Source organism: Microtus pennsylvanicus, chromosome 2 (assembly GCF_037038515.1).
Source record: "Microtus pennsylvanicus isolate mMicPen1 chromosome 2, mMicPen1.hap1, whole genome shotgun sequence".
In the NCBI taxonomy this organism is placed as follows: Eukaryota; Metazoa; Chordata; class Mammalia; order Rodentia; family Cricetidae; genus Microtus; species Microtus pennsylvanicus.
The window spans coordinates 69,419,684-69,435,359 of record NC_134580.1 but is presented as its reverse complement, the minus strand read 5'-3'; the positions used below and the strand labels follow the sequence as shown (position 1 = coordinate 69,435,359).

The 15,676-nt window shown below is 39.5% G+C and overlaps 1 protein-coding gene across 26 annotated transcripts in view; it reads right to left on the bottom strand.

Moving 5' to 3' along the window:
• Phf21a (PHD finger protein 21A) overlaps positions 1-15,676 on the bottom strand; it is a 177,104-nt gene that overhangs the window by 143,889 nt on the left and 17,539 nt on the right. For 25 of the 26 annotated variants that reach the window (XM_075961444.1, XM_075961434.1, XM_075961441.1 and 22 more), the window contains one exon: positions 488-528. The gene's annotated coding sequence lies outside the window, so the exon portion shown is untranslated. Of the gene's footprint in view, positions 1-487; positions 529-4,320; positions 4,361-15,676 lie in introns of those variants that run through there. The other variant, XM_075961425.1, reaches the window with a different exon arrangement.

Below are 15,676 nucleotides of genomic sequence, written 5' to 3'. Positions count from 1 at the left end.
ATGAGGGAAAGGCAATAGAATTAAAACGGTAGCAAAATCCAAGTGTAAAAATACAGACATCAAGAGGCTCCAACTTCAAGGCCCCATGGGTACAGTAACCTGGCCAGTCTATATACTGCGGGACCTCAAATTTAACAGCGCAGGAATACAAAATACAACTGGAATATGAAATTCTCCTTCCTGACTTCCAATTCTCAGGCCTAACTACTGCATTAAGGGCATTTTGGCAATAGGACTTTCAAGTTTTAATGAGTTATCAAATTCAGGAGCATGCAAGTCTAGTGAAGTTATCAGAAAGAAACACAAATAAATTTCAGATATAGCTATGTGGAGCTAAAAATTCACTTTCAGTGCAAACAGCAAAACCTTCTTTCGGGGAAGAAAGATTTTTTGGAGGGAAAAAAAATCACTTACAATATCACTTAATAAAACTGAATGAGTACAGCTAGAATCAGGCACACTATGTGTGCATACTAAAAGTACTTACCAATTTTGGGGAAACTGGCTCTCTGTCAGTTCTTTAATCCCCTGTAAGAGAACAAAAAAAAAAAGTGTTAAACTGCAGAGTCATGATTTCATCAACAGCGAACGACTCCAAGATTTCTAACTTTAAAGGAGATAAAACAAACAAACAAAAAATACCAATTTCTAAAATTTAAAACCCAACAGTAAACAAGGAAGAAATGAGTAGTTTTTACAGCAAAGAAGGAAATGAAGAGCAGTTAAGCCTCTGTTTTAACACAGCTTTTCAAGACCAGGAAAAATAATTATGAATGACCTTTGAACAATAGGGAAGGCACCGCTAAGGGCACAAACATCCTGAGTCAAAAATCAGAGCACAAATTTTGGTTCCTCAAAAACTTAACTATGGCCATTGAGTTGTCAACAGGAAACCTCACCAACAAAATTAAGTTACTAACTGATATTCTTTGCTTTTCAGGTAACATACAAACCACAGTGAAAAGTGAGTGATAACCACAGATGACCCACCCACTGCCACATTTTCCACAGATAGTTACACACCTGAGCGCAGGACCACACGTGGAAAGCAACAAGAGGGACTGTAGGCTATTCCAAACATGCAGTGTTACCAGCCAGCTTTCTGTAGCTGTGATCAGGCTGTAAACGCATGTGCACTGATGTCTATATTTTGTAGACTGATAAAAGACCTAGCCATATGTATTTTATTTATTCAAATGGCTCCACTGCACTCTCTTTACAATAAAACATAAAGAATACTTTTGAAGTCCTTAGTTTGTTCCACTTAAAAAGTCTTTTTGTAATAAATCTTAAAATGGATTTGCTTCATGCGAAGCTTTAAATTCACAATATAATGTACAATAAGGGCAAAATAGTAAGTAAAGTATAAATAAATAATATAATCAGAATTTTAATTAAATTTTTATCCACATTATTAAATTTATATCACAGCTTGGGACTGTAAGCCACAAACAGGCAATAGTTTTTCTCTGCCACATTCTTAACCAGTGATAAAGCCAAAAAGAAAAATCTAAGTTTTGGTATCCTGACCTAGTATCAGGGAACTAAGATTCAAATGGAGCCCTTAACATTTTGAGCACTAAACTATGGAAACTCCACGACATGCTGTGTCTCAATTATGCCTAAACACGCTTGCTGACCTATGCTACTCCCAAGAGTATTTCAAAGATCCTGTCTCTCAGATGAAACATTTTTGTTAACCATGTTAACAAAAACAGTTTAAAAAATATACAGTAAAGATATTTAAAAGGCCCCTGTTTCAGTCTATAGTAGGTTCCAAAAGAAACTGACCTGGCTATTCTTTCCTTCTTCTTTTCTGATTGTTACTGTTGTTTGTTTGTTTTTGTTTAAGACAAGGTCTCTCTTCAAATCCCTGACTGTGCTAAAACTCACTATGTAGACCAGGCCAACCTCAAACTCTCAAGAGATCCACCTGCCTCTGACTCCTGAGTATTGAGATTAAAAGTGTGCAACAAGGCACCCAGCTCCTCTTTTTTCTCTGACTATAGTTCTTTTCAAAGTTCACAGGAGTACCTCTAAATAGCTTTTGTTGTTGTTGTTGTTGTTTTGGTTTTTCGAAACAGGGTTTCTCTGTGGCTTTGGAGCCTGTCCTGGAACTAGACTAGGCTGGCCTTGAACTCACAGAGATCTGCTTGCCTCTGACTCCTAAGTGCTGGGATTAAAGGTGTGCACCCCCACTGCCTGGCTAAATAGCTATTTTAATCATAGGGATTAGAATGAATTCCCAACCACAAGAAAAATTGTGCAATAAATCTGTAGAATAATGCAGTTACTAAAAACTAGACTCAAAGTGTCCTCCGGCTTCTCTGCCAAGGATGGAAAACTTTGCATCATGGCTGACCTCTACTAACTGGATTTAGGGCCAACTGGTGCAATTTACAAAAACAGTTTCACATACGCAGATATTCTAAGTCTCTACAGGTTGTTTTTCAGGTGTATCCCACATGCAGCGTAAAATCTTAACAATCAATTCCAAAAGAGCGCTGAGACTCTTTTTAGAGATGAGTTTTGTGCTGTTTGAGTATTAGTGAAGTCACATAAATTATACTCATCAGGTGGTGGTGGCGCCCATCTTTAACCCCAGCACTCAGAAGGCAGAGGCAGGCAGATTCCTGTGAGTCTGAAACCAGTCTGGTCTACACAATGAGTTCCAGGACAGCCAAGGAGGTTACACAGAGAAACCTGTATTGAAAAACAAAACAAAAACAGAACAAAAAAAGTAGGAAAGAAAAGAGAAATTATACTCATTTATGACAGGATTTAAAATCTAAGACACATGTTTTTTTCCTCATCCTTTCTTGTTTGTTGTGTTCTTTAACAAGCTTTTAAATACCTTTATCCTCTAAATCCTACATTGTCTTCAGCAACTAAAAGCTATCTTGGTAACCACTTTTTTTTTCTTTTTTAAATAAAATTTCTTCAACTTTGTGACTTAATGATAGTTAGTTTTTGTGATTATTGCCCCTTGAATTCTAAAATCCTTTCAAATAATATACAACTGTACCCACAAAAAAAGTAGGTTCTCATTATTTCAATTACTATAGTACAGAGTCCATAGTGTTGCTCAGAAGATGCCCAATGCAGTGGCAGGCTTACAGTGAGCACTCAATAAATGGTCAAGTCCAGTGATTGGTTGAATGGAAACAGACTGTTGCAGGCTCATCCTCCCAGTTCCCCAACTTTCTTGTTAGATAACTCCTTATACATCAGTCTCCCACTGTATTAACTAGTTAGATGGATAAGTTTTTATCTACACCATTCATCAAGAAGTAAAACAGATAATACTATTTTAAAATATAATGAAAAGAGAAAGACTGAACAATTGGACTAAACTAAAATTAAGAACTTGTGTTCATTTGAAACACAAAATGAAACACCATGTAATGAATGCATGAATGATGGAGGAAGGTCATTGGTTAATTAATAAAGAAACTGCTTGGCCCTGATAGGTTAGAACATAGGTGGGTGGAGTAAACAGAACACAATGCTGGAAGAGGAAGTGAGGTAAGACGCCTCAGACAGATGTTATGTAGCTCATCACCGGGGCAGAGGTGATGAAGCTCCGACCCAGGATGGACATAGGCTAGAATCTTCCCAGTAAGCGCACCTCGGTGCCACACACATTAATAGAAATGGGCCAGGCAGTCAGGAGCCGGGCTGTGGGAAGAGGCCTGCAGCTCATACTACAGAATGGCGCCTGAGTCTGCTCTGCTTGCTAGAGGCAAGCAAGTGCTCTCATCTAAGAGAGGCTTCCTGACTCAGCTTTAGCTGTAAACCCCTGCAGCTCTTAAAAGGTCCTGCCACGAAACACTTAAATGGTGTTGATAAAAGCCCACTGAATGTTTGTTTGTTTTCAGCCATAGCAAGAAAAAAGTTGTGCTGTTTTAAAATGCCGGTTTTCTGGGCCGTCCTGCCAGGGCAAACTCTGACTCAGACTCAAGCAGGTAGTCTGACTGAATGTGGTCTGTGAGCAGAATGCTGCAGTTTGCTTGCTGGCAGGGGCCTTAAAAATGCCAAGAGTTGTGGTGGTAAACATGGCTACAACCAGTACCTCCGCCATGAGGCTGGATCTAGCTGCCAAAGCCATGGCTTTAATCCTACCCATATTGCGCCGTAATTTAAAGGCTCATGTGTTCAGAAAAAGAGAGAGAGATACAGTAAAGAGAGATTCAAAAACAAAGAAAGCCTCTAAATGATTTACAGTGCGTTGAACATATATGCAGACTAAAAGCTAAAGTTCTTAAAGTAAAAAACAAAAAAAAAGGAAAAAAGAGAGTAGTTGGGTGTGGTAGGACACACCTTTAATCCCAACACTTAGAAGGCAGAGGGAGATTGACCTCTGTGACTTCAAGGTGTGGTAGCACACGCCTTTAATCCCAATGCCTGGGAGGCAGAGACAGACGATCTCTGAGAGTTCAAGGACATCCTGGTCTTCAGAGTTATTCCAGGACAAAGATATATAGAAAACCTGTCTCAAAAAGTAAAAATAAACAAAATAGAGTTAAAATAAAGCCATACAAAGATGGAAAATAAAAAGAGAATTTTGATACTGTATGCTATTATGGTCTCTTTGAATTGTTTGAATGCTGAGGAAGGAGCAACAGCTGCTAAAAGATATTTGTTTATAAATGCTGCTGAACTAATCCAACATAGATATCTTGAAAATACCTTGACTTCATAATTTGGATCTAAGGATATGATACTTTGGAAAAGAGATTCTTCTTTTGTTTTCACAGAGGATGAAACCCTGTGGATTGCTTCTATCCCAATATGGTATGATGGACCACGCCCTCCTGAAAGGTTGCTGTGAACACCCTCAAAAAATTACTTCACTCAATTGACGACTGAGATGAACCTAACAGACAGGTTATACCCTGAAATATCTGATTAACAGCACCCCCATACAACAGGAAGCAGTTTGGAGAGAAATAACTGCGCCCATATTCCCAAATATTGTTTATAAATGTTCCTTTACATTTAAATGGGGATATGATATAGGTATGAATAATTTACATTGATATGGATTTTGCTTTAGTGATTTAAATTTAAGGTCAATTTTGTTAAATGTATATGTGTTTCTGATCTTGATTAAGGTATTGTGATTGTGTAGTTCATTTAAAAAATGTAAAGTATATAGGTTGTTAATGGATAATCATTAATAATAGTCAAGTTTGTAGCCATGTTAGTTAGATTTTCTAGGTATATAGATATATATTTCAGTTAGATCGGCATTCTTCATATCTTTCAAAGACTACGAAATATGCTATTTAATGTTTTAATAACTTAGGGTTTTTCATGACAATGAGACATGTCTGCTCCTGGCGGCACCAATCTACTTCAAGAAGAAGATGGGCATCGAAGAGGATCCTTATGGAGGTTGATAGCCATTTGGGCAAGAAACTGCTCTAGCCTGGACTATTGCATAAACTGGACACAGAGAACCCGCAGAGAGAGGACTACTGAACTTGCCTAAAGGGGTTCCTGATTCATGAAGGAGTCTGCAAGACATTCTGCAGGACACAACAGATAGTGACTGAACTGACTTTGAAATTTCCTGCTTCATGGAAATGTCTCTGGATACTATGGGCCTGTAGGCTGAAGATGGATGCCCCAACGGTACAGAGAAACTTTGGGTGACTGTCAAGGCAGCGAGATGTCTCTGTCATTTCTAGAGTTTGAAAGTTGCTTATTTCTTGTTTGCTTAGGTAATATTGTATCTTTCTGGAGTCTTTGATGGAGTTGAAGAATAGTTAGTTATAGCTATAGTTTTCCTTAGTTGTGATAAAGATAAAATAGATATAAATATTGTAATTTTCACTTGATAACTGTTTTGTTATATGTAATTTTGCTGTGTTAAAGTTAAAGCCTTCCTTTTTTTTGTTTAAACAGAAAAAGGGGAAATGATGGAGGAAGGCCATTGGTTAACTAATAAAGAAACTGCTTGGGGGCTGGAGAGATGGCTCAGAGGTTGAGAGCACTGACTGCTCTTCCGGAGGTCCTGAGTTCAATTCCCAGCGACCACATGGTGGCTTACAGCCATCTATAATGAGACCTGGAGCCCCCTTCTGGCTTGCAGGCACACGTGGAAGGAATGCTATACACATAATATAATAATAAATAAATATTAAAAAAAACTGCTTGGCCCTGATAGGTTAGAACATAGGTGGGTGGAGTAAACAGAACAGACCGCTGGGAGGAAGAGGAAGTGAGGTAAGATGCCTCAGACAGACACCATGTAGCTCATCACCAGGGCAGAGGCGATGAAGCTCCGACCAGGATGGACATAGGCTAGAATCTTCCCGGTAAGTGCACCTCGATGCCACACACATTAATAGAAATGGGCCAGGCAGTGTTTAAATGAATAGTTTGTGTGTTGTTATTTCGGGGTATAAGCTAGCCAGGCAGCCAGGAGCCGGGCTGTGGGAAGAGGCCCACAGCTCATAATACACATGAAGACCAGCAAAGTAGTTCAGTTGGTCAAAGTGCTTAGAGCCAACACTGATAACTGAGTTTGATCCCCAGGACTTACACCATAAAAGTCACATATTGGATGATTCCTGTGAATCTTCCTTTGGCTCTCATGTCCACACACATAAATGAATAAATGCAATAAACTTTTAAAAGAATGACTGAAAAGGTAAGCTGAAGAACTAAGATATATATATATATTTTTTTAAATACATGTACCCAGGATATATATATAAAATCCATTGATACTCAAACATGATTAGGACAGGATGGTTTTAACATCTATTTAATACAGCATCGAGAAAAGTCTGCTGACATAAACTCTTCTGAGAAGTCAGCAGAAAGACAGCACAATGTATGCATGTGTATCTATTGCCCAGGCCTTTTCTCCAAAACTCAATGGCAGATCCAATCTCAAGTCAATAAAGCAAAAATCATGAAGTCATAAGATCATGAAACTGATTATAAATTGCTTATAAGGAATACAGAAACCACACAGGAAAGCAAAGTCTAAGGGACATTTCTCAAAGGGCACTCAGCTGGTGGGTTAAGGAGAAAAGATCTCGCAGGCCTGGGGTCCCAGTGTCTGAGTGGACTCCTCCACCAGATGTTACTTTTACTGAAGCTCTTCTAAGAAATGAGCAAAAATAAAGATGGAGAAATCGTTTCAGCAAAGTTTTAGAGAGAAAAAAATCACATGTAAGCTACTTAGGGCAAGATTTAGAATTCAGTATCCTTTATGCTTAAGGATACCCACGAGTAGGCTTCAGAAGGCTACCACCTCTAACAGATTCTGTATGCGTGAGCAGAGGGGTAGCTTCAGGGAAGAGGGTCCACAGCATCTATCAGATCCGCAAGGAGACTCAGACACCCAAGAAGAGCAAATACTTTCAGACTAACATCTTAAACATCAACACTTCAAGGGTTTCTTCTGAAGACTGATTGTTAAACTGACTACCAAATGGAAAGTAGCCAAAAAAGAAAAGATTTCTTTTCTATAATTTAGTGATACTGAGCAGCAGAATTGAAGAGTGACATGTAAGTCTGCACTTTTTACACTATCCATGTGTAGAATGTACTCATGTCTGAAGTCTCATTTCCTCACCTCAAGCTGATAGGGTCTGTCCATTTCTCACCACATTCCATACTTAGAACTGAGGTCTTTCAAAACCTTAATTAAATTTGCTTAAATATTTTAAATATGGATTTCTTCTTGAAAATACACTCAAGAGCTGGACATGGAGACTGTCCATGTGCCTGCAATCTTACCAACTAGTAGGCGGCTAAGACAGGCGGATTCAGAGTTCAAGAAGAGCCTGGATGAACATAGCAAATTCCAGGCTAGTCTGAGCCACATAGTGAAACCTGGGCTACACAGTGCTTCAACTAAGTGAACAAAATGGCATTCAAAATACTTGTTAGAGTAAATACATTATTTTTTGCTTTTAGAGATGAACATTATTTTGCTAACATAAATTCACACAATTTTTTCTTCATAAACTTGCCCTCTACAGAACTTCACAGAGCAGGCAAAGAATCAAGTCATTCAGATTTCCGGTATGGTTATAAAATTTAAAACATTATCAATAATTAAAAGATGGTTAATAGCCACTTCTTAAGTACCTTTTGTAAAGCATCTTAAGAGCTTTGCTCCTAATCTACATTAAATAAACAAATTTGCAGAGAAAATTTTAACACTAGATCATGTTTTAAATTAGGCTAAAATTTACTATGTCCACTACAAATTTCCAACAATTAAGTTTATAGCCTGTGCTCAATGATAAATTTTGATCAGGGACTAGAATAGCAGAGGTAATTGTTATTCAAAAATACTTTGAAATGTCACCTCACCTAGGAGATTTTGTCTCTCTTCTTACCTCATGATATCTGATAGTCTTCCAATAACTAAGTCATATATACAGGTTTTACAGCTGCCTGCCCTTCCTAACTCCTAACAGAAAGTACATTAAGTTTTAAATAGCCAGGCAGAGGTGGCACACCCCTTTAATTCTAGCACCTGGGAGACAGAGGCAGGAGGATCTCTGTGAGTTTGAAGCCAGCCTGTTCTACAAAGTGAGTTCCAGGACAGCCAGGACTGTTTCACAGAGGGAAAAAAGGAGAGGAAAGGAAGAACATTAAGTTTGTAATAAATGTAAACACACAAATGATTGGAAGAAAAAGCAGAATTCCACTTGATGGCAAGTCCTTTAGGCCTCCTAGCTCCATGCCCACCCCTCAACACTTGACACAGAGGTATCTTAAGCTCTGCAGACACAAAATTAAACTCCTGACCCCCTTACCTCCAGCCTCCTCCTCAGCCATTGGCATCTCCCATAATGAAAACCCCAGTGTCTCAAAAGAAGCACTCGAAAGTTATTCAGAATCCTGTCACAGCCCACATCCAATACAACAACTAGCCACATTGCCTCTACCTTCAGAATGTTACCTACTTTGACCAGTTGTCTCAGCTCCACTACCACCTCCTTGGTCCAACTCACCAGTGTCATTTGACCTTGATTACTGTCACAGCCTCCTCACTGGTCTCCCCATTTCTACCCTAGCACTACTACAAGTTATTCTCTCAACAACTTGTCAAAATCCAAGATAGACTGTTGCCCTTCAACTTAAAATCCTTCAATGGCTCTGCATCAAGTGACCTGGTGTTGCGGGAGACACAAAACAGAAGACTCCCACATCAACCTGGGCTCTGCTACCTCAGCTTCCTGCCTCCACAAGGCTCAGTCCGCCCCTACAATACTGGCTTCTTGTACAAGCTGCACTCCCTGTTCAGGGCTCTCCTACTTCTTTTTCCTACTAGTCAGCACACTCTCTTCCTCCAAGTTTTATCATAGCTCACTCCTGAAAGTCTTCATGAAATCTACCAAAGTCCCAGAGGACACTAACATAAAAACTAAAACTGTCATCATAACTGCCCCCCCCATCTTCACGTTCTTTCTTATACCAACCATATCCTTTTACCGTCTAACTATGCAAATCTCATTCAGAAACCAGAGTTCAGCCAGAGTCCAGATAAAGACTCACAGGTTGACAGAGACCTTCCCTTCCATCCTTACTTCTGGTCACTCTTTCTTTAAACTCCCACAATACTTATCACCTTTCTCAATTGTTTTTCTTTCATTTCTGGTGCTGCAAACAGAATACAGGATCTTGCACTTCCTAGGCAAGTGCTGAACTTTGAGTTCCATCTCTAGGCCCTGCCATTTAAAAATTTAACCACACACTACCTATGTTATAATCTATATGACTTTATGTCCCTAACATAAATACAAACAAATACACACACAGGGAGACACACACACACACGTATGTATGCAGGCATGTGAACACACACACAGAGAGATATATATCCAAACACAGATGCATGCACACACACAGGTGTACACACACCTGTAGAAATGATACCCTGTACATTACTTCTCAATCCTAAATTACAAGCACAAAGAGGAGCTGGAGAGATGGCTCAGCAGTTAAGAGCACTGGGTGCTCTTCCAGAGGTCTTGAGTTCAATTCCCAGCAACTACATGGTGGCTCACAACCATCTGTAATGAGATCTGGTGCCCTCATCTGGCATAAAGGCATACATGCAGATAGAGCACTCATATACATAAAGTAAATAAACAAATCTTTAAAAAAATTAAAGCACAAATAAACTAATACACATAGATTTTCTGGCCTTACCCTTAAAGCTTCTGGATTCAGAATATATAATTTAAAGCCCAAACATTTTGGCTTTTTCCCTAATTCTCCCAGAAGATCCTGATGGGCAGCCAAGTCAGAAAGCACTGCCTACCTAAAACACTGCCTACCCTACAGTACTCCCCTGTCTTTTGTGCCTTCAAAGCCTGAACTAGAAAGGATGCTTCTGAGAGTCAATGCACCACCTTCATTTCATAGCACAGAGGCTAACTAAAAATCCACAAAGATAATGGGCAACAAAGTACAGCCTAAACTCCAGACTCACTGCTTTCAATCTAAGAAATAACTCTTAAATTAAATATACATAAACGAATGTCCTAAGAAACCCTAATTCACAGAAAAGTGTAGTGACCAGTGGTTAATACTTGACCAGTGGCTGCAGTGTCTAAGCTCTACGGTAGTGCACAGCAACTTCAATATGCTTGCAGGGTGACCCACACTAGCCGACTAAAGACTCAGAGCCCAGAGAGTGAATGTGGAAATGCTTCTAAGTGATGATGATGATGACGACTTTTACCAAGTTCTCTTCAATATTCACAAAACTGCTATAATCATTTATTTGGGATTAAAGAAGCAGAAAGAATAAACAGAAAAGTCTTGTTTCATCACAATACAAAAATCACTAAAAGTTTCTACAGCTCACAAGCTATAAATATTTTGAGTCTAATCACAATGAAAACTTCTAATTACAGATCAGACTTAGTAATTCATTCCATATCCTAAGGCAACTCAAACTCAATCTTAATAGTCAGTTAACCTCAAGATCAAAACTCTTGCCATCATCAACAAAAACAAGCAAGGTATCTACACAAGGCATTATAAAAGAGCCTGGGCGGGGGGGGGGGGGGGGGCTGGAGAGATGGCTCAGTGGTTAAGAGCACTGTCTGCTCTTCCAGAGGTCCTGAGTTCAATTCCCAGCAACCACATGGTGGCTCCAAACCATCTGTAAAGAGATCTGGTGCCCTCCTCTGGTGTGTGGGTATAAATGGAGGCAGAAAGTTGTATATATAATAAATAAATCTTTAAAAAAGCAAAATAAAATAAAACAAAATAAAAGAGCCTGGGTTTATCTTGGTATACAGGGACTTAGGCAATTGCCTCTTATTAACACTAATGGGAGTCTGGAGCACAGACCATGAGCACCAAGGAGGAGGATGAATGCCCAGCTCTCCACCACAGAGGCCCTGCTAACACACTAACTGTAACTCCTGGGAGTTCTTCTCTCAGAAATGGGGCAAAAGACCCAAATTCTAAAGCACAGTGAAAATTCAAATAAAAGCCACTAAGGAAGGTCACTGGTAAACACCGGATTTTAAAAAGAGGAGGGGGGGCTACATTTAAAGGAAAAAAATGGCACTAAGGGGAAGTTACAAATTAATATGGATATGTGCAGAAGGACGTGTGACTTTCTAGATATGAAGCATGTGACATGAAAATAAACTGGACAGGGTTAAGCAACCAAGGGTTTTGTTTTCTGATTAAGGCACAGTAATTTCAAACACAGTGAGAAGCTTAGCCAAAGAAACATGCATACCACAAAAAACAAGAACTCCTCCCTGGCCAGGGGGATGGTGGCGCACACCTTTAATCCCAGCACTCGGGAGGTAGAGGCAGGCGGATCTTTGTGAGTTCGAGACCAGCCTGGTCTACAGAGCTAGTTCCAGGACAGGCTCCAAAGCCACAGAGAAACCCTGTCTCGAAAAACCAAAAAAAAAAAAAAAAAAAAAAAAAAAAAAAAAAAAAAAAAAGGAACTCCTCCCTGGAGGAACCCCAGGTACATTACAGCCCTGTTTGTAAACAAGGAAGAAACCCTGCAGTCCTGAGAGTCAAAAAAAATCAGAGCCTCCCAGACAAATGGATAATGATCACAAGCTGCCAAGGACAGCCAAAGCAAACTAAATAAAAACACGAGCACCTTAACCTTATTGAGTGCCACCCTGCCTTCCTCCCAGCGCAGTACTGCTGAACTCACCAGGCTGGAAGATGAGCAGGTGCCTTTCAGGCTATGGAAAAATTAGTCTCTGTCTCTCCCTCTCTTGTTCTCTCCTCTACCCTCTACCCTCCCTCTGCAGACACAAACACAAAGGGACTGATATGCTCTCAGTTGAAGGGCTTTAGAAAGGCAAGACTTTGGGATGGGTTAGGAAACTAAGAGCAGGCCTTACTGAAGTAGTGAGGCCAAAACCGAGGCTTTTCCCAAATCCAAAGATTAAAAGAAGGGACATTTATTTTAGCTCATCGGCGCTGGTAACAACCCACTTTCTAAGAAAGAGAGAGAAATTAAGATCTTTCCTGTGTCTGTCTCCAGAGGAAAATCAGAATCTTTTCACCTACTAAGTTAAGCAACATACACAGAGCCCTGACTTAGGCCTAAAGACTAAAGCTGGTTCCTGTGCGAGTTACTTCTAAAAGCCTTGTGTAGTCAACATACTGATTCTTTACCATCACTGTCGTACGAATGAACATTCATCATCTCTGTACTCTGAGACGTCCGATGAGAAACTGAAACTATTACTATAGGCTAGGATTCTTAACTTTTGAAACAAAACTACCAAGAAACAGAAGTGTGAAGCATACGGCTTCTATCCTGCTAAGCAGTCCTAAAACTTGAAAGTGAAAGCAATACAGACCTCAAAAGAAGTTGTTTGCTTGATGGTAATGTAGCCTTTAAAACCAAAAATATGTTCTGTTACAGAAGACTGAAATAAGGGCTTCCATTAACCTTGTTTAAAAAAAAAAAATCCCATGAGCATGAATTTTTTTCCTAAGTCTCTTCATCAGAGCAGCATGGGGTCCCATTAGACACCCTATTTTACTTCCACCTTATAAATAACGTTAGCTGTTCACCATTTCCATGGAAACCAAGTACAGAGAAACCCACTTAAACGAATTCCGGTTAAAGGAATAAGTTTTATTTGAGAAAGGTTTTGCTGCTCTAGATGAACTCTATTGGGGAATACTACAAAGTATAATTTTTAAAAATATATCTTTGGTGTAGAGGGAGCTTATTAAAGGTCCTGTTAAGTAAGTATGCTTCTTGCTCTAAACTAAATATGCCAAACAACATCATAACATTAAAGATGCATTTTCTATGTACTGCACAGGGGGTTTCAATGCACAACTTGCACTGACTAGACTTCTTCATGCATTGGGGTGGAATAATTACCCCTCTGGGTCTAATTTAAACTAATAAAATGAAAGAAATTCAGTAAGGATAGCATCACCTTTACTGACTGGTAATGAATGGGTCCCACACTGCGGGGACACGTGCAACTTACTGCTCCAGAGAGGAGCTGACAGAGAACTGATAACTAAGCTCCTCACCACTGGTACCTGGTCTAAGGTCAACAGTACAAACTCCTGCCTCAGCAAACTACTCTACAAGTTATAACAGGAACACCACAACACATTATCAGTCTGCATACAAACAACGTTCACAGGGAAGCGCATAAGACTGGGCGATGTACAACTCTGTCATACAGTACTCTCTACATGCTAAAAATGACAATTACAGGTGTCAAATACAAAGTCCGCCAACAGCCAAGAGTATATAAAATAAGATGCAACCTGTAAGTAGAATAAATTTAAAATTATCAGAGTTTCTAAAGGTCTGGGTAGGAGATGTAGCTCAATTGGTAACACACGACCTGGTTCATTGGCCAGCACCACATGAGAGGGCACACCTGAAATTCCAACACCCAGGATATGCAGACAAGACAGGAAGTTTTTGAGTACAGCAGTTCACACCTTTAATCCCAGCACTCTTGAGGCAGAAACAAACAGGTCTCTGTGAGTTCAAGGTTATCCTACCATATACATCCAATTTGAGGTCAGACTAAATAAATGATATCTTTTCTCAGAAGAAAAGAAAAAAAATTAAGAGTCTTGAAGAATTTCTAAAGAATGAAAGGGTAAGAAAAGTTCACATCTTTCCCGCAGGAATGGTCCTTCATTAAGCTAGTAGTGGCTTAACCATCTTCCTAAGATGAAAGGCAGCTGAGAGCCATAGAAGGTGTTGCCAACACTAGACTTAACAAGGAGAACACCCTTCACACATTCTTCCTTGGAGAATATCAATACATGTATATGTTACATGTTTTGAAAACATTTCTTTCTTGACACATTTTTTATTTGCTTTTCATATTTACATAGGGAGGGGAGGGAGATGTCCATATCACAGTAGTGTACATGTGGAAGTTAAGAGGTCAACTTTCAGGGGTAGTTTCTAGTTATCACACACAGCAAAACACAGGTCATCAGGTTTGGTGGCAAGTACCTCACTGGCTAAGCCATCTTACTGGCCCTCTTGGTATATACACTATAAAGAGTGGCAAAATTTTGGTGACTGTTCAAGTTGGGGTAATAGGTACATGGCAATTTTTTTTTACATTTTCACAATCTTTTATAAGATTTTAAACTTCTATAATTTTTTTAATGCTGTAAGTCTCAAATGTTTTTATTTGTGCATCATTAAGTAACAGAAGAAAATTCTGATGTACTTTGTATACTAATCTTAAAACTTACTTAAAAAAAAAAGTCAGGTCACCATGCTCAGGGAATGGCTAGACCACCATGCCTATACAGGCAGCAAATGAGAGGAGGGAGTAAGGAGGACATGAAGCTAGGGGACAGGTAGCTAGAAAGTAAAGGGGTGGATCCTGGAAGAGTGGGCAGTGACTATTAAGACAGCCAGGTGTGGTGGCTATCTTAACCCCAGCACTGGAAAGGCATGGGCTAGCAAATCTTTTACGAATTCAAGAATTCCAGTATAGTTAGGACTACACAGTGAAACCCTGTCTCAAAAAATAAATAAACAAAATACATATATGTATGTATAAAATTCTCGAAGAATAAAATAAACTACCTATTTTTTAAAACTCTCATATAGACCTTAGAACCATGATTGTCAACCTGGTTTCTGCGACCTCCTTTGGCAAGTGAATAACCCTTTTACCCTGTTATGAGTCGTAACAGTAGCAAAATCACAGTGATGAAGTAGCAACAAAAATAATTTTATGGCTGGGGTCACTACAACATGAGGAACTGTATTACAAGGTCGCAGCATTAGGAACCACTGCCTTAGAAGCTACTGAATTCATATCCAACATAATCATTAACTTAAGTAATCACAATTCATTTCCAAATTTTAGGGACTGGAGAGATGGCTCCAAGGCTAAGAGCACTGGCTGCTCTTCCAGAGGACCCAGGTTCAATTCCCAAACTCACAAGGTGGCTCACAATCATCTACAACTCTATTTTCAGGGGATCCAATTCCCTTTTCTGGCCTCCCTAGGCACCAGGCTCACAAATGGTATACATGTTGGCAACACACCATACGTATAAAATAATAAAATGAAATTTTCAAATTTTACTTTTCCAGCTGAACAATATAGTTTACAATTCAGGTTGGGTGTGGTAGTGCACACCTTTAATCCCAACACTCAGAGCAGAGGCAGGCGATCTCTGTGGG